Source organism: Camelus dromedarius, chromosome 6 (genome assembly GCF_036321535.1).
Source record: "Camelus dromedarius isolate mCamDro1 chromosome 6, mCamDro1.pat, whole genome shotgun sequence".
Classification (NCBI taxonomy): Eukaryota; Metazoa; Chordata; class Mammalia; order Artiodactyla; family Camelidae; genus Camelus; species Camelus dromedarius.
Genome location: NC_087441.1, coordinates 90,509,655 through 90,528,181, shown reverse-complemented (window position 1 = coordinate 90,528,181; position 18,527 = coordinate 90,509,655). Strand labels below are relative to the sequence as shown.

At 40.9% G+C, this 18,527-nt stretch overlaps 1 long non-coding RNA gene across 1 annotated transcript in view; it reads left to right on the top strand.

Annotated features, from left to right (window-relative positions):
* The window catches only part of LOC135321558 (uncharacterized), a 941,446-nt gene that overhangs the window by 910,159 nt on the left and 12,760 nt on the right, over positions 1-18,527 (top strand). Inside the window, exons 10-13 of the long non-coding RNA XR_010381412.1 lie at positions 5,285-5,380; positions 8,992-9,395; positions 10,250-10,390; positions 13,308-13,481. This is a non-coding gene — a long non-coding RNA (uncharacterized LOC135321558). The remainder of the gene's footprint in view (positions 1-5,284; positions 5,381-8,991; positions 9,396-10,249; positions 10,391-13,307; positions 13,482-18,527) is intronic.

The following is an 18,527-nucleotide window of genomic DNA, read 5'->3' as shown; positions in this document are numbered from 1 at the left end:
GCACGGTTTTCATAATCCTCGCTTTAATGGTCATGCAATCATGTATCCAGTGGTTGTTTCCTGTCTGTTTAGCAGCCCCACTATTTTTAGATGTCTACTTTTATTTCCAGTCTCTTGGTTTTGTAAGACATAACATAAATTAATATTTGCACTTTTTTTCTATATTTAGAGCATTTTTATATTAAGAATATAAAAATTATATATATATATATAATTTGGAGGTCCAGATGTGTTAATAATTTTGAATCTCTGGTATACCATTTCACACTGAAATCTTCAATGTACAAGAAGCCACATTATTTGAACTCAGGATTGATTAATATCATTTTTGATTATTTGACTTTTTAATTTGCAGTTTGAATACCTTTGATCTTAAACAGTTTTTCATGTATTTATTATTTGTATTTTCTCCTTTGTGAATTGCCTATTCATGTCCTGGGTTTTGTACATATCAGTGTTTTATTGCTTTTATTGTTGCTATGATTTCTTTGAACTTTATTCTACTTAAATTTTTCTTTTGTGATAAAATGCATATACCATAAAAATTACCATTTTAACCATTTCTGAATGTACAGTTTGGTGAGTTGCGTACATTGACATTGTTGTGCAACCATCACCACCATCCATCTCAGGAACTTCTTCATCTTCCAAACTGAAACTCTGTCCACATTAAAGAATAATTCTCTTTCCCCCTCTCCCAGCCCTAGCCCCCACCATCCCCCCTCTGTCTCTATGACTGTAACTATTATGGGTCCTCATATAAGTGGAATCATCCAGTATTAGTCCTTTCATGACTGGCTTTTTTCACTTGGTATAATGTCTTCAGGGTTCAGCCACATTGTAGCATGTGTCAGAATTTCCTTCCTTTTTTAGGGCTGAATAATATTCTGTTGTATGTATGGCCACAATCTGTTTATGGTGTGAACTCTTTCATATAACAGATAAGAATTTTTTGTCATAAGCAGATACTTTTTCTCACTTGATTTTTTGTAGGTTATGTTTTTGAACATCTATAATTGTAAATTTTTATGTAAGTAAACCTACTTTCCTTTGATGTTTATATATATTTTTCATTCATCTGGGATTTATTTGGAACATCACTTGACACTGAAATTAAACCCAGGAAGAATCCAGAGCCAGGGTTAATCTACTTCTTGTTGGAATGCCTTCTATAGGCTCACATTTTTGTTTTAAACCAGGCAGGAAGGAAACATTGCATGACTATGCTCCCACTTTGCATACCTTTCTAGCCTTCCTCTCTTCATCCTATTCCCCCCTCTAATCAGTTTAAATGTTATGTTTATAAAATTAACTTATTAAGGTGCTTGGATTCCTCTTCAAGGTAAGAGAAGACTCTAGGTCTCTGGAGTTAATACATTCAATTTCTTCTGGCCTGAGATATATTCTTGATATTACAGTTGATTGTTGATATATTCAGCACTTGCTAAAGGCCCAGCCCTCTCCCCACCAAGCATTTGCATGAATTAACTCACTTATTTAATCCCACAGACAATTGTGGGGTAGGTAGTTATTACGCCTGTTTTTCACGTTGGATAGGAGGTGCCATAAGGAGATATATTGTAACCTAAATATTGGAATCCACAGCTATTCTTCATGTGCTTTAAATGAAAGAAAACTAAAAAAAAAATCTGATATAGTAATCACTAACACAGTGCTAAATGTGTACTGGGAACATTAAGGTATTAACTAATTTGATCTCAGCCCCTTGAGGTAGGCACATTAAAATAAGTAATGTGTTGTTAAATAACGTTTAGATCATTTACTTACAATCTGCTTTTGATGACTTTATTATTTCTTGTCTATGTCTTAAGATTGCTTTCTCTCTCCCATTCAGGGAGTGTATTGATTCTAATCAGAGTAATTAAAACTTACTTGGGGCATGATGTTTGAGCTTTGTATCAGACAGGAGTATAAACTAAAGCCCCCAGCTAGTTGATAGCCAGATTTGATTATTTGCTTGAAGAGTTAGCATACACACAGCACAGAATTCAAAAGGTGCAGTACGATTTCCAGTGCAAGAGTGTCTCTTTCCCACTTCTGTGTTGCCTTCCAGATCCCCTTCCTGGAGGAAACCAACTTTACTGGTGCTTAACCAGCAATAATTATGTGCAGGCACATGGATTATACATAAACTTGATTCATAAAATGGTAACAAAATTGACATACTATGGTACATTTTGATTTTTACTTTAAAAATTTTAGAAATTATAATTTGAAATATATGAAATTTACCCACTTAACACAGTTTTAAATGTATCATTTGGTAACGTTACCTACATTGATATTGTGATGTAACAGAACTCTAGAACTTTTCCATCTTGCAAGATCAAAACTTTGTGCCCATAAACATCTCCTCATTTCTCTCCCTCATACACCTTGCTTTTTTAAAAAAATGTTGTAGATACAGAAGTATATTTAAGAATGTGTATGTATGGAGAGGCCTCTTTTCATGTAGCAAATTTATAGTAGATATTGTTTCATATCTGCAGACACACTGCCCATCCTTTTTAATTGCTGCAAAGTGTTACATTTTATGGATGTGACCTAATCTGTGTAATCAGTTCCTTGTTATGTGCAGTTATGTTTTTCTGATCTTGGAAGCTGTGACAACTGTGCACCTCTCTGAGGCACCTTGTTTTAGATGTCCCTTGGCTTGACAATGGAATTTGATTTTGTCTCATAGTCTTTGTTCAGAGACTTTCTCTTCAGTAGGTGAGTTTCTCACTGGTACATGCTGATGATTTTAGTGATAATAATGCACTTTCACTGAGTACGTTCCCCATGCCAGGTGCTGCCATGAGCACTTTGTTTAGACTCCTGTGAAGTCAGTGCTAATTATGCATGGAGAGAGGAAATCACTTTCCAAACTTGGTAAAATCGAAGGTGGGGTGTAGCTGGGCTGATTGGAGTTGGAGCTCTCCCGTTGCCCGTGCTGAAATGGCCTGGGCTGTGTGGCAGGTGTGTGTGGTCACTGCTGCTTTTCTGGTGCTGTGCTTTCTGGTTTTAGTGTGTTTTATTTATGTATGGATATTTTAAAACTCAGGCTTGGCTTTCTCTTTGGTTTCTATTGGGTGCATATTCGTTCTGATAATTGGTAAAACATATTTTAACATAACTGTACATTTGTATAAGATATTTAGCTGTATTTGTTTAGGGATGATTACTTCCTACTGTGCTTAGTGACCACGTTGGTACATGGCCACATTTCTTACCTCCTCCTCCTTTCTTCTATCACCTGCTTTTGATTGTTTATGTTAGTGAACTTACTCTGATATTTATGTTTGTGACTTTATGTTTACTGGTGTCTCTGCTGCTCTACCAAGAAAACAATATCTTTTGATTCCATGACACAAGGGCATCAGTGTCTTTATATTTTCCTCCTTTCCATCTGTGCCTGTCAACTTGATACTACTCCTGTTGTTTTAATTTATAATATTTACATTCTGTTCTATAGCTATAGATTCTCCCAGAAAAGAAAAGAATTTATCCCTACATCTTAAATGGACTACTTGCTCACTGTAAGTCTTTGGCTGTACTTTATGCATTCTTATTATTTGGCTAAAGCTTATTGTCTGATGGTTAATTCATGAAGGGTTCATAGAAACCAAATTCTCTCAAGTTGTTGTATGTTTAAAGATATTTTGTTTTTGCAACAGACTTGATTGGCAGTGTGGCCAGATATAGAATTCTGGGGTCATATTTTCCTGCCAGAAAACTCTGTAAATGTGGCCCTGTGTGTCCCAGTGTCCTGCATGCAGCTGTGCCAATGGCCAAGACAGGCTGCCCTTTTTCTGCTTTAAGAGTATGTTGCTCTGCTCAATAAGCCTAACAAAACACCATAGGCTGAGTGGCTTCAACAACAGACAGTTGTTTTCTCACAGCTCTGGGGGCTTTAGGTCTGAGATCAAGGTGCCATCATGGTTGGTTTATGATCAGATCTCTCTTCCTGGCTTGCAGATGGCCTCCTTCTCACCAGGTCCTTGTGTGGCTCTTCCTCTGTGTGTGAGTGAGAGAGAGCTCCCTGATCCCTCTGCCTTATCCTGCAGAGATGTTAGTGCTGTCCTGTGACCTCACTGATCCTGGATTACCCCTCTAGGGGCTTCATCTCCAAACAGAGTCACCTGAGGGTTGCAGCTTCAGCATAAGAGTATTGGGACACACAGCTCAGTATATAACAAAGGGTAATGTGGATTTTTATTTATTTATTTTTTTGCCAAAAGGCCTAGATTTTTTTCCCTTTCTTTGTTTTTTTTTTTTCTCCTTTTCTCTCTCTTTTTTCCCCTATCTTAAATATGTGATGTAAATCCATATTTATTAACATGGAAAAATGTTCAACATATTGCTGAATGACAAAAAGCAGTTTTATTTATTTTTATCTTTCTGTAATCCTGTTAATTTCCTCCTATTAGATAATAGTTATTATTTTAAATAGACATTTTAAAAAACTCGGATATCTATGTCATGATATTCATCTGCTTTATTTTTATATTTTTCTGGGTACATGTTTTTTATCTGCCATTTGTTTTTTCCTATTTTCTCTCTCCACTCTTTTTCTATGAGTGTTTTTATTTGATGTTTGGCTAGTCTTTTTGTGTTCTTTCCTCATCTTTGAGTGAGGGGAGCTCTTTCTTAACTGGCTGTGTGTCTGGTTTAGGCTGGGTGGTGGGCAGTGTCTGGCTGAAGCAGATTCTGTCCCAGGCTTGTCTTTCTCACAGCAGATGGTGGAGGTGTAACTTCTCACCTTGCCACCTGTGCTCTGAGGGGAGGGGCCTGGGGAGCGAGGCTCCTGCAGCTGTGCTGCTCAGACTGCTCTGACTCCAAGCAAGGGCTCTCTGCTTTTGCTCTTCTCTGGAGAACTGGATATTGCCTGGTATCTGAAGTCACTGGTGTTCTCTTTCTATGTCCTCACTCATCTGGTCTCAGTGGGGCTGTTATTGCCCTTGGCAGCTCAGTGCATGTCTCTTCAGATTCACGGTGTTTGGGTGTTCTGTTATCCGAGGTGGAGTTTCCTTTTCTGTAGCTTCTTCTTGTTTTGGGGTGGATTAGTAAGAGCAGAAGTGTTTAGAGAGGCTTTACTCTCTCAAAGATTTTAAACCTCACAGCCAAAATATGTTTAATCAATCACTCTGGGTGTACTCTGTCTGTCAAATTAAGGAGTTGTACAGCATCTTAATGAACATGCTTTTAGATTAACATTTTGCTGTTCTGATGTAATTACATGAAATTTGGGTGAACACTAAATATAGTGAATATTTCCTTACAGACAGAACCTCCTCTGAATACACCAGAAAATAAAGAATATCTTGCAGAAATTATGTTCAAATTATTTAATGTACCGGGACTCTACATTGCAGTTCAGGTAAGGACAAGTGACTTTCATGATTCCCAAGTGACCTTAGTTGTCTAATGTGGAAGAAATGGTGATTCTAGAGGCCTCTGTAAGATTGTGTCATGTGGTTTCCTTTCCCATGCACTCAAGTTCACAGGAATTCATCCCATTCAGGTCTGAGCTCAAACACTGTACAGAGCAATTTCTGTGATTTATGTTTTTACTGCTGGTGTAGAGTTTGTTCAGCTTTTGTCTGTTTACACTCATTAGAATCTAAGGTATCCTCAGGAAGACAAGATCAATATGTAGGTGTGGTTCTTTGGCTTCTTTTACTTCTGATCATAAAAAAGAAAATATACTATAGAATCTGTTAAAACAAAACAAAATGAAACAAAATAAATGTCTTTCAAGGGTTTCCCTTTGTGGATCTGAGCTCCTGTGGTTCCATGAGTTTGCAGAACTTCCCCTGAAGCTGCTTGTTCTTCGTGGGGGGGTTTGTTGTTTTTAGGTGTAATGTATCTGCCTCTATATAAGGGAATTGACTGAAATTTGGGGGAATAAATGATAAAATTGTTTTCCAAAATGCTTCCTGCGTATTCTATTCCCTTACTTGTAGGAAAAAAGAGTAGGAGTTGCATAGATGTTTAACTTGGAAGATTCCACATGCTGTGTCCTCTGTGTGGTGATTCTCAGTAGACAGTGATGTCTTAAAGGCTCTGAAAATGCCTACATTAGGAAACTCTGTTTATTCCACCACTTCCAAATTTAACCAGAAATATTCCCCCACCCCTAAGCTGTTTCTGTTCCATGGAGTAGGAGACACTTCAGGAAACACTGGCCCAGTGGTTCTCAAAGTGATCTATGCAGCAAGGTCTCCTCAAAAGTGTTTTTTTCAAAATACACATTCTCAGAATTTATATCAGACCACGGGTTTCCAGCCTCAAAATTTTGGATCGGGCAGTCCTCAGGGGAGGGGAGGTTACTGAGCTGTGTGTTGGATGTCTAGCAGCATCTCTGTTCTTGACCCACCAGGGGAAGCACCACCACCAGCCTCCCCTCCCTCAAGTGTGACAGCGAGAAATGGCACCAGATATTGCCAGGTGCTCCTTGGGGGCAAAATTGCCCCTGGTTGAGAACCACTATCCTGGTTCTGCCAGATGAGAATTTCTGGGTGCCAGGCCCAGTATTTTGTCTTTCTAAAGTCCCCACAAGTAGTCTTATTGCAATCCATCTGTGGACCCACACTGGGAACCAGTGGATTAGAAATTAAAACCTCCTGATTCCACAATAAGATTCCTTTCTCTCTGGCTTTTCTTTGCAAAGCTTTGATTTATCTTACTGAGAAGTTGACTCCTCCAGATTAAGTGCACAGAATTTACATGTTAGTTGTCCACTTTGGAATTTGGATTTGGGAGGAAGATGGAAGGTAGGGAAAGGGAAAGTTCATTCAGTCTCAGTAAGAAAGAAAGGGCTTATTGCTCCAACCTGAAGATAGGCTTGTGGAACACTTGAGAAAGTCCCCATGCTGATGGTCTCTGTGGTATTTGTGAAGGCAGTGCTGGCCTTAGCTGTGTAGTGGACATCATGACAAGTTGGTGAACACACATTAACAGGAATCATCATTGACAGCAGGGATGGGGTCACTCACACTATCCCAATGGTCAGCAGGGCCCCGAGTTCTGCTCTGTCTGTGGGCCTAACCTGATTTGAGGTGAAGGAAGCAGTGAAAGAAAAAACCCTTCTGTTAATTAAAGCACCACTTTTGAAGACATACCTGTACTTAGCAAAGGTAACAAGAGCCTTTAAACACAGTTGTGTGAGAAAGTGGAAGATGCCTAGTGTCTGTGGCACTGGCAGTTGGAAATTTGCAGTAGCAGATTTGTGCAGTCTGGTTTCAGCAGTCGTCTGATGTCCCTGGGCTCTGCTTGGCCCCGGTGTCACTTTGACAGGAGGGTTTTCCTGGCTTTCATTCTGAACTGTAATCTGGGTATCAGTGGGTGTGGCACATGAACATTTGGAGGATGATTTTGTGTTCTGTGACAATCCTCTGGAGAGGATTTGTTTCTTGCTTTTTAAAAATTATTTAAGAGCCAAGAAGGAGAGATTGTTCACCTTGACTTGTAGGATGCTCTGCAATGTCACTTTTTGGTTTTAATTTTCAAAATATAACAGAAGTGATTTCTAATTCAGGCTTCAAGAGACTATATATATAATATATATATATATATATATATATACATTTGGTACAATGGACTAGTTAAATGAATTATTTAAAGTTTTTTTTTTTTTTTTAAATTGAAGCTATCTGGAGGGGGTTACATTGGGAATTCAGACATGCCTTTCCTTCTCCACGTCCCTTCTTGGAGGCAACCCCTGATACTAATGTTTGTTATTTTGTGTATTACAAGTATCTTTTGTGCAAATATAGGTTTGTGTGTTTATGTGCTAAGCTCCATTTAAAAATGCAATAAATGAATCACTATGCTATACACTGGAAACTAACAGAATTTTGTAAATCAACTAAGACAAATTTAAAAAATGCAAACTAGTTTTTTTTTAAAAAACAATTCATTTATTTCATTTAAAAATAGTCACTGTTTTATTTCAGGACATTGCAGAGATGATGTACTAATATGCTGGTGCTTTAATACCTCAAAGTTCAGAAATCACTGCAGGGGGAGGCTGATGTGTCTACAGTCAGGAGGAAAAAGCCAAATCTTTCCCCTCTGTCATTGCACCCTGCCAGTGTCCCCTTTGCCCGGGGGTGAGGAGAGGCAGGAGGCCTGCAGAGCATGCTCTGTGCTCGCAGCCCCTTCATCCAGTCTCAGAACACTGCCCCCTCCTGGGTGTGAGGTGTTTAGGTGCCACTTGCTGTGTGGTCCTGCCTGGCTCCTCTCTGAGGTCACGTCCTCAGAGGTCAGTGCAGGCCAAGGTCAGGGCCTGTGCCTGTGGGTCTGCTTCCTGGCCTCCCCTGTGCATCTGAAACAAGTTTCACACTACGTGCAGGCCCACAGAGAAAGTTGTTGTTCAAATTTTTCTCTGTTTCTTAATGCAGTTTTTTCCCCCTATTTATAAAAATTACATTTACTGTACAAAATTTAGGTAAAATGGAGAAATGTAAAGAAGAAAATAGAATGACCCACAAACCTGCCCAGAGGACTGTGCCACACTTTTTTGGTATAGTCTACTGAGCTCTTTTTCTTAGACAAACAACACACATTTTAAGCACAGTTGGGATACCCTCCATCTGATTTCATGTTCTAATTGTACAATGTGCTCCTGAGGTTGTATTTTGCATATTGACTTATCCCTGATGTATCTTTATGGTTAAATACTCTGTGGAAAGATATTTAGTAACTACCTGACAGCCCATCATGTGGGTGTAGCACAACTCACTTACTTGTTTTCCTACCATTGGCTGTGGTTTGTTTTAATATATTTAATCTGTGATGATGCTGATACTCAACATGGGTTGAATTAATTTTAGAAAATGTTATATGTAATGTATTGAGTATAGAAATTGTGAATAGTTTCTGTTTGTGAGAGCTACTGTTCTTATGATTTTTTTTATTTTAATAATGTGTACATATCTTTTATCTTGATCTTAAATATTTTACAATTGGCTTGGGCTCCTGAGAAAGGCTACACACTCTCTCACTTCTAGAAGTTGGGCACCTCAGAAGACATAAGAGGAATTCTGTCACTGTTCTTGCAACTTCAGTGGTAACTGTGTTGTACATAGTGGAACTGATCCATCTGTCAGATGGATGAGGATTTGCTCCAGCCTTCTGTCTCCATGAGTGTGTGACAAGCAGCCAGTGCCATCAGGGAGCTCAGAGTGCCTCCTCTACCTGGTGCAGGTGGGGACATTGTCCACTCTGCACAGCTACTCCCACCAGCATGAGCTGGACCTTCCCAGCCTGTGGCCTGCATGTTGAGTGGCACCCCAGGGGGCTGGTGAGGACCTGGGACCACACAGCAGCTCCTGGCCCTCTCCTGCTGGTGATGGCTGACAGCCTGGTCACTGGTCCGGGAGGGCAGCTGGGTGAGTGGATCCAAACTCCCCCCAGCATGGATCTCACATAGCATAGGGTTGAGGGGTACCTGCCAGACTGTTCCTTCCTATCAAGTGCAGCTCTTACTAGAGTGAGCAGATCGGTTATTGAGACTTTAATGCATGCCTAAACCATGCTGTGTACTTGACCCGCTGTCTGTCACTGGGTCTCTTCTGTGCACCCACTCACCGCATATGATGGGTGAAGGTGCCAAGGCTGAAACATATGTGTTAACAGATGTGGCCATGGTTACTCTGCCCACAGATGTGGAACCAGGATCTGAGTCCAGGTTGTCACACTCTAAGTCCTGCATGCTAACCAGGTGGTTGACTTTTAAGTGCAAGCCAATTTGTAGTTGGTTTAAAAATTAATAGTTAAACAGCAAAAAAAAAATGTGACAATGAATATATATATGTTCATGTATAACTGAAAAATTGTGCTCTACACTGGAATTTGACTAAACATTGTAAAATGCCTATAACTCAATAAAAATGTTTATAAAATTAATAGTTAAAACTTTTTCCTTTTTGTTAGAGGAACAATAAAATGACCCATTGTTCGGACAGACAGCAGCATTTTGGAAATTAACTGCCTTCTGTGGTTTTCTCTTCACATTCCTAATGGAAAGGCCACTTTTCTTACAGAGCATCTCAGGTTCTCCTAATGGAATTGCATGCATGGTCATTTTATTCCCCCTCCCCCAGTCCTGAGCTTTGCACAGAGTGGAGATTCAGTAAATGCTTGCATTGCCAGGGCAGGTGGGGGCAGGAGTCTAACTTACAGTCCAGGGAGGGCTTTCCTCCTGGAGTTACTCACATGGTGTTTTGCCTCTCTGTCTCCCCAGGTGGAAGGTTAGGTAATTGGAAGCTGCATCAAACACATCCCTATTGCAGATAGAGATATGTATTTCATTCAACAGCTGCCAAGGGAGAGGGAGGTGGGAATCCCTCCTGAGCAACCACTGGAGACCACAAAGGCCATTAAGGTAAAAACAGATGGGAAATGGGCCAGTTTGGTGGTGAGAGAGAAATAGTGTTTGCACACTTCCCCTTGTGGCCACCACCCCTGCTCCCACTGTGCCTTCCCTCCCCTCCCCATGAATGTGGGTCTCCATCTGTTTACCACTTGAATTAAGGGGCTGAAAACTTAGCCTCTTCTCTGAACATGGATGCTTGTGGAGTTCTCCAGCTGTAAATGAGAGCAGCTTGATAACTGGTATTGAGCATCCTGCCTAGTACGATGTCATTTAATTGGAGCCTGATTAGACAGAACCTTCAATTAGCCAATGTGTCTTGCACCTCTCCCTCCAGGCTTCATTTCCCGAGTAAGGAGCAGACAGCAGCAGCAGTGACTGTGAGGAATCCTGTGCAGTCAGCCAGAATTCAAACTCATTTCCAGCTCTTGCTGTGTGTGGTTCTGTACCCTGAGAATTACCATTCAGAGTGATGCTGTTCTAGGGTGAATCATTGAACAGAGTCCACCTGTGTTTTCTAGACTCTGTTACCATGCTGGAGGAGTTACAGGAAGCTCTAAAATTAAATCAGTAAGATTCGGAGGAAAATGGCTCATTGGTCCTTATTTAAAATGCCCACTTGACTGATCCATCGGTTTGGTCTTTGTGTCACTCTGTAGGTAGCAGTTGACAGACCCCTTTCAAAGCAATTTTCTCTTCAGGTTGCAAAATCAGGACAAATTACTGTTTTGTTTTTGTTTTGTTTTAGTCAAAATGAAGAGATTCTTAGTAATACAAGGATAATTATTATATAAAGAGCAAAGATTTTGTTTTTGGAGAAAAATTTAAGCATGGAAGTGACATGTGACCTTGAACACACAGTTTCTGAGCTGCAGGGGAGTTTAAGGGAGGTTAGCCTCCTCCCTTCCCTCCCACTTTTGCACCCAGTAACAAGCTGGTTGAAGGAAAGTTAGTGCCTGGGGGAGTCCCACATTTTGCATGACACTCTTGGTGGACGGAGAGGTATTTTTAGGACAGGGTGCACAGGTGCGAGTCAGAGCCGGTGTGAGTAGGGTGGCTGGGTGCCCGGGTGTGCCCAGGACTAGAGTTTCCAGGGATGGGTCACTTCACAGCTTGGGTGTGTGGTCCTGGGCAGCCCATGGGAGTCAATCCTTTCCCCCTGGAGGAAGGTTTACAGAAGTAGCATGACTTTCTTTTTATGTTAAAATATTTCCTAGAACTTCCCCTAGTCCTTTCCTTGTGTTTCTTCAAGGAAATAAATTTGGATAGTTGACCCAAGTTCCCTCACCTCCCCATTCCTGTTACCAATATGTCTCACAGCCTCTGGCTCCTGACTGTCGGGGTGGCCATGCAGGTGAGAAGGGCCCTGAGTATGCTGACTGTGACAGAGGCTGCTCTCCTAGTCCTCGTGGTGGGCTTTACCTTCCTCACTGGCTCTCTGGGGTCCATCTCTGACCCTGAACCAGGTTTGGCCCATTTGGGCAGTGACAATGTATCACTCAGCCATGAAGGTAGGCAGTGGAAGAGCTCCTTGTGTTCCCTGCAGGTCAGCCACCCCATCCATGCTGTCAGTTAGTTCTTGCCCCACTTCCCTCTGTGGGAGTGGGTCAGAGTTACCCTGTGTCTTGTTGCCCCTGTGGGCAGGAGTGGGCCTGTGGATGCGTGGATTCTGTTGGTGGGGACAGTGGTGGTCCAGGACTTGGGGCTGACACACTGCACACCATCAACACTGTGGAGGCACTTCCTGCCTTCAGTTAAGCCTCTGAGTTGCTGCGAGACATTGACCTGGTGTCTTAGGACAACTTACTGTTTCTGCCCTCAGCCTGGTAGATTTGAAGTTGTATGGGGTGACCCACTCACTCAGTTATCAGTGAGCACAGGGGTGTGTAGCAAGTCTGGCCCATCAGTCTTACAGTTGTGCAGAGTATACCAAGGATGGTATTAGGTTTCATTTCAGGGATTCTAAGAAATTTTGAACTTAGTATCATGAAAATGCCTTCAGAGGTCCTCCTGAGCACCAGCTTTGGGCCTGACAAAGTGCAGGCATTGAACAAAGCCCACCTGGCCCACAGGAAGCTGACTTTCAGAATCCGGTACCCAGGGGCCAACTGCTGTTCTTGTGAGGTTAGCTCTAAGGACAGATGATCAACCCAGAGACCCCCAGTCAGGCATCACCAGCTGAGGAAACACTTTGCACAGCACAGGCTGGGGCTGGCACTGAGCGGGTTCTCATGCCCCAATGTGTGGCAGCTCCATCCTGTCAAAGTCGGGCTTTCCTTTGGTTCATGGTCCCAGCACCTTATAAATTGCTCTGCCATTTACTTATTTATCACTGTCACTTGTTACTCTGAGTCTCAGCCAGTGTATGGGCCAGTGGGCAGGGGTCTGTGTGTGTTTTATTCACTTGTGCATCCCACGTGCCTAGGCACTCACTAACTCTCTGTCATGGAGCCACTGAGTGTGCTGTGTCAGACCGCAGAGCAGGTTAACCACCTGACAATCGGATGTGGTGACCACAGGGCCAGATCTGCTGCCTTCAGATCTGGGTTGGGCTGCGATGCGGGTCTACTTTTCCCAGTGGGTGGCAGCGAGTGCCTGGGCAGGTGCCACGTGGGGGCATACAAGGAGTAAGAAGAGAGGAGATGGAGACTAGGGACTTGATAGGCACCGTCAGACATCATCTCAGATAGTAGGCAGCAACATGTGACACAGTGAGGCTGGGACTAACATCAGAGCTGGAAAGAAAGCAGAGTACGTGGCCAGAGCATAGCTGTTAGACATCACTGAGCCCAGTAAGTGTCCCTTGGAGCTGTGGCATTGGGCAGGACTGATGTCGGGGGTTTGTGGTGCTGGAGTTACTGGGTGTTTGCCGGAGGGCAGACTGGGTGGCCGCTAATGCCTGGTGACATCTCTGTGTGTGTGTCTGCAGGAGAAGTACTGTCACATTTGCCCCAATATAGTCAAGAAGTTTGCCAAGTATGACGTGGATCAGCGGAAGTGGATCAAACAGCAAACAGGGAACAATGCCATAAGCCAGAAGAAATTCATTATCGATGTTGGCTAGGAAAGTTTCCCAGGCCCTGAAATTTTCTTTCACCCAGAGGTAAGACATTTGCTTTCTGAGTGTGCAGAGAATGACGTGTGTGGAGCAATGCTGTCACCTCGTGTGTGCAAGAGTGGCTACCCGTGGGGCTCCCAAGTGAGGTGGCCACCTTTCAGGGAGGACCTTGGGAGTGTAGGCTGCAGCTTCAGTGGCTGCTCTGGCTCCTGCATGGTCCACGCACTTGACTGGGTGTTTCATCATGATCCTCTTTGGGTCTGGCTATCTGTTAAACAGTTAATGGTTGGTTAAACCAAGAGTGGTTAGGAAGAAGCTTTAAGAGCAATAGAAGAGAATGGATTTGAAATTCATCTCCTACTGATATGAAAACTAGTTAATCTCGAGGATTGATTGGAATTTGCCTCTGTATAAGAGTACGATAGCGTACATATAACCTTCCCATCACACATGACGATCCATCCCCAGTCCAACATTTAACCCAGTACAGCTGGTCCTGCTGTGTTCCCTGCTGCAAGTTATATAAAGCATCTGTCTAAGGACAGCCTTGGAAAGAAGAATTAAAGATATCATCAGTTTAGCAAGTAGTCACAAAGAATTATTACTGCGTTTGTAAAAGCAGTAACTAAGAGGCAATATTTTAAGGTTTAAGTAAAATGGACTTTATTTGTATTTTGGTATATTTTTCTGCCTCATTCAGTTTACATTTAATAGGTAAATACAAACCACTGCCTGTTCTTCGATGTGTATGACTGTTCAGGGAAATGGCACACAATGTATGTCTGACAGTACCTGATATCACGGCACTCATTCGCTCGTGATAGTCTTCAGTTAAAATAGACATAAACCAGCAAAGTCCAGTGAACAGCTGCATGGCGCCTTCTTCTTCCCTCGAGCACATTGACACTTTTCATGATTTTTAAAGCATTTTTAAGAATTTTGTAATTGAATTACTTATACTTTAGCTTATTTCACTTATGGAATTGAATGTAAGATTTTTTAGTTAATAACATGGTTATTACCATATTGATTGTTTCACCTAGAAGCCACCACCATTCCCCATTCCCAGTCTTCTAGCTCAGATTTACAGTGTGAGTCACTGACTAGGTTTTTTCTTATATCCTGGCTAACTTTTTCATGACATTAGTGTCTATACATCACATGCTCATTATCTACAATATTTTTCATTACATGCCACATACACTGAGCACTTGCTTTTTACAATCTCATATAAAGTTTGAGTCACTGTGTATTCTAAAGCAGGACTGGACTTTCTTTGTTACTGTTTGATTTCTTTTCCCTCTCTAAACCCACACATTTCATCTCTTGAAGGGACATGTCACCATCAATCCACGCACAGAGTCACTTGGATTAATTTGACACATTCATTCCAATGTGATGGTTTAAAAGTCATAGTGAATTCTGTATTTGTTAAAGTTACATTTTAAAAAAGTTTGTTGAGAGAAATGTGTATTGTTTCTTTTATATCTGTACAAAATTCTGTTCACCAACCTGGATTTTATGCAATCCATCTCAGATGTTGTTGACAAAGTAACACAGAACTGTCCCATTGATGTCCACCATCTGCTATATAAGGTATAAGCTGCTTGGGTAACATGCTTGGATTTCATTCTGAAATTAAAGGCCCAGCATTCTGAGAATAATAGACCCTTACCATCAGTCTGCAGATAGTCCTATTTAACTTCTGTTTTATAGGATTTGTTAAGGGCCTGATTCCTGGTAAAATATTTTTCTTGGAGTGAGGGTGACTTAAATGCTTGGCAATATAACTCAGTTAGCCAGAAGTATTTGATTTAAATATTCTAGTATCTCTTATTCTTATCTGCCCAGCTGTATTTTTAAATTGGACAATTTTAACCCTCCATGTTGACTGAAAGATCAAGGGGGTCCTTCCCCTCTTGCTTTCTGTGAGTTTGCTGGTCTTGCTTCATGAGTATTTAGATTAGTGCCAGATGTGTTGTTGTCAGAGAGAAGGAGGAATCTGAAATGAACAATCAGAAAATGCTCATGTAATGTTTCTCCAAAATTCTTTGAGTGCAGGGAATTTTGAAACTTGAAAGGAGAAAAAGGCAGTTCATGTAACTGTAGGATGAAGGAAGCGTTGCTGAAAGCCAGAGGGGAGGGGCAGAAAGTGGCAGTCAGCTGGCCCTGCTTCCCTGCCTGCTCACCTCTGTCTGCACATCTTGCTCTTCCCCCAAGACCACGTCTCCCCTTCACAGATGCAGGGGCCTGCACCTTACGGGGGAGAGGACCAGGCTCAGTAGGGAGGGCTTAATACAGTTTATTTCATCTGGACAGTAGAATACTATTCAGCCTTTAAAAAGAATGAGGTAAAGCAATGTAAATTCAAATGAAAAGATGTCTACAGTATATATTGTCAAATGAAAAAGCAAGTTGTAAAATTTACACATAGTATTATTTCATTTTATTTAAAATATACTTTATGTATATATATATATATATAAGAAAAGGTATTGAATGATATGTGTTAAACTCCTTAAAGGAAATAAAATATATCTGGGCAAGAGATGGATAACTCTTACTTTCTACTCTTTGTGTTTTAAAATTATTTGAAATTTTATGGTTAATAAATGTTATTTTTATTATTGGAAAACATTTTCTATATAGACAAATTTGATGGGTAAAAGCAAATAATAATTTGGTTTTTATTGGTATATAACCTTAATTAAACACATCTCACCTCCAGTAAATGTGCAAGGAAGGGAAATCAAAGGCAGATGAGAGTATTAAGTTTAGTGCAGTATGTGGCTTGTTCTCCCTACTTCTTAAATCTCACATAACATCAGCTGTGTCTTCCTGTCCATGAAAGCAAGGAACAAGTGTGCACTATCTAGTCCTCATTTAATCATGGTGGAGATGGAACTTCTGCCAGCAGTAAGGATTGCTCATTCTGGGGTTGAGTTTTCTCATTTGATCATTTAGTTTGCTTTCAATAGATTTACAGGATTCTTGAAGTAGAGCTGGCCTTCTAGCCTGAGTACCTTATTTAACAGATGATGACACTGAGCCCTACAGATAGGAAAAGGAGGCAAAACTGGAGGGACCTGGGTCACATGGGGCAAACTGGTCTTCGACGTTTTTCTAATTGAGGTAGGTTTGATGTACAAAATTATATAAGTTCCAGGTTGCAGTTTTTAAAGGTTATACTCCATTTATAGTTATTATAAGATATCAGCTATATTCCCTGTGCTGTATAACATATCCTTGTAGCTTATTTATTGTATAAGTAGTAGTTTGTACCTCTTAATTCCCTATCCCAGTCTTGCCCTCCCCTCTTCCCTGTCTCCATGGATACCCATTAGTTTGTTCTCCATACCTGTGAGTCTGTTTGTTGTTGTTGTTGTTGTTGTTGTTATGTTCACTAGTTTTCTTTTTCAGAGTTCATATATAAGTGATATTCTACAGTATTTGTTTTTTCTGTCTGACTTATTTCACTCAGCATAATACTCCCCAAGTCCATCTATATTGTTGCAGATGGCAACATTTCATTCTTTTTTATGGCTCAGTAATATTCCATTTTATATATACCATAACTTCTTTATCCAGTCATCTGTTGATGGACACTTAGTTTGCTTCCATATCTTGGCAATTGTAAATAAGGTTACCATGAACATTGGGGTTCATATATATTTTTAGGTTAATGTTTTCATTTTCTTTGGATGAATACCCAGAAGTGGAATTGCTAGATCATATATTAGTTCTATTTTTAGTTTTTTGAGAAGTCACCGTCCTGTTTTCCATTGTGGTTGTAATAGTTTGCATTTCTATTGTTCCTTCTTTTCCTAGTTTGTGTGTATAAATTATACTGACTAAACCCAGAGTGAACTAGTTGCTCACAGTGTCTCTCAATGTGACTACACATTGAATCAAGTGGGAAGCTTTTCAAATCAGGATGCCTGGGCCAATTATATCAGAATCTCTGGGTGGGGGTTTGTGATTTTGGGGGACTCAGCTCCTGAGGAGACTGATGCGCATGGACAGCCAGGGCTGAAAACTGGCTTCAAGCAGCACATGCTGCCTGCAATGACTTGACCTCCTGGATAAATCACAGGCCTCCAGGACTCAGCTCTCACACACTAGTCTCTGTATAAACTATACACCAACAGTGTATATGGGTTCAATTTTCTCCACATTGTTGCTGAATATTTGTGGCTTTGTGGTCTATTTGATGATAGCCATCCTGGTAGACACGAGGTAATATCTCACTGTGCTTTTAATTTGCATTTCTCTGATGATTAACAACACTGAATGTCTTTTCACTGCCTGTTTTCTTGGCTCAGTGGCAGGAACTATAGGTCGATTTTCTTTTGATGAAGCAAGTAGGAGGAGGCTTGCTTTAGGTCCTGCTGACAACACCTGAGATCTTCTTGGTCACTGAGTGAACACCTTACTCAGGCTCATTGACAAGAAAAAGGTGGTGGAGAATATAAAATGTGGCTTTGAAAATTCAGACATTTTAGAAAACTAAAACTTTTTTTTTAAGAAGTAGTCATAATCTAATTTTTATTTCAGTCTGTTCTGTAGATAAGGGTGTTCACATGCTGCCTTTTTTTAATTTATTTTTTGTTCAGTTTCCAAATGTGTTGGAGGTTGGGTCTGGGAATTGTTCTTCTTTTTCATTTTATTATAGCTATCTTTATGGGTTAAAGATTGTCAGTTATCTGTTGTAGACTTGAAGGGCTTTTTTTAAGTGGAAGTTTTCCTATGTTGGCTGCACACATTTCCATGATATTGCTGTGAGATTTGTTTTTGGTATAGTGTGGTGCCATGTCATTCTTGTGAGTGCATTGCCTGTTGTTTCTATGATTGCCAATGTGGTTTTTGTTGTGGTGAACACAATCTACTTTTGTTGTTTAACAGAACCTCATTTTGATTAGGTGTTTATCACAGATTGGAGAGTGGCTAAGGCTTCTACTTTTATTGGAATTGAGACTTCCAAACCATTTCTGGGGTGCAGGCTGTGGTATGTGGTGTTGGAATGTTTCCAATACACACTGATAACAGTTCCTTTGCCCTTTCTATTGCCATGGGAATGTCCAAATTCTACAC